The 1,008-nt window shown below is 52.7% G+C and overlaps 1 pseudogene; it reads left to right on the forward strand.

Moving 5' to 3' along the window:
• Positions 1-659: 659 nt before the first annotated feature.
• LOC112550447 lies at positions 660-779 on the forward strand (annotated as a pseudogene).
• Positions 780-1,008: the final 229 nt, after the last annotated feature.

Consider the following 1,008-nt stretch of genomic DNA (forward strand, 5'->3'; position numbering starts at 1 on the left):
ATATGTACTGGTGCTACTTGTCCCCGGGGAACACCTGTGCATGCGCAATCTGGCCTGTGGCAAGTTGTCCCATGTGGGGTAGAGGAGGCTGCGGCCGCACCCGGGCTGGCTCCAGCAGCCTTACCTGGGATTTTGGGGGCCTCCTGGTGTTCCAGCGGCAGTGATCTGGCAGCAGGAAGCCTGGCCGGCAGCCAGTGTGGCTCTGGCCAGGGCTCCGGTTTTGGGTGGTGCACACTGCTGCCACATGATGGTGGAGTCTCCCAGTGTCAAACACCGCCCCCCCTCCCCATGCTGCTAATTTGCAGCATGGGGAATGCCTGCGTGTGTGGTACCGCACACTGCACATGTGTGCTCATCTGGATGTACCTCCAGAGTCTCAGCAGCTTATACAAGAAGAAATGTTCTACTCTACTTAGGTTAGCTAGAGACCTATGCGCCTACTAAATCCAGCCCAGGATGCCGATAACCTTCTTTGCAACAAGGGCACACTCCTGGATTATCTTCATCTTATTGCCCACTGTAACCTCCAGGTCCTTTTCTGCAGAGCTGCTGCTTAGCCAGTTTGTCCCCAGCCTGTGCCGGTGCATGGGATTGTTCCATTCTAAGTGCAGGACTTTGTACTTGTCTTTATTGAAACTCACGAGATTTCTTATGAGGAAATCTATGGCAAGCCCTGACTGAAATGTGCCCGATCCCATCTGATATTGGAAGCCAAGCAGTTCTGGGCCTGGCTAGTACTTTAATGGGAGACCACCTGGGAATCCCAGGTGCCATAGGCAGCCTATGCCTTTGGGAGTTGAAGACCTCCTGAGGTCCCTTCTAACCCTAATTTTCTATGATTGTTTTGGTCCAATCCTTCAAATTTGTCTAGGTCTCTCTGAATCCTAGCCCTACCCTCTAGTGTATCCAGTGCTCCCCCTAGCTTGGCATCATCTGCAAACTTGCTGAGGGTGCACTCCATCCTATCTTCCAGGTCATTGATGTAGATATTGCACAACACTGGTCCCA

The sequence above is a fragment of the Alligator sinensis genome, unplaced genomic scaffold, assembly GCF_000455745.1.
Source record: "Alligator sinensis unplaced genomic scaffold, ASM45574v1 scaffold207_1, whole genome shotgun sequence".
NCBI lineage: Eukaryota > Metazoa > Chordata > Crocodylia > Alligatoridae > Alligator > Alligator sinensis.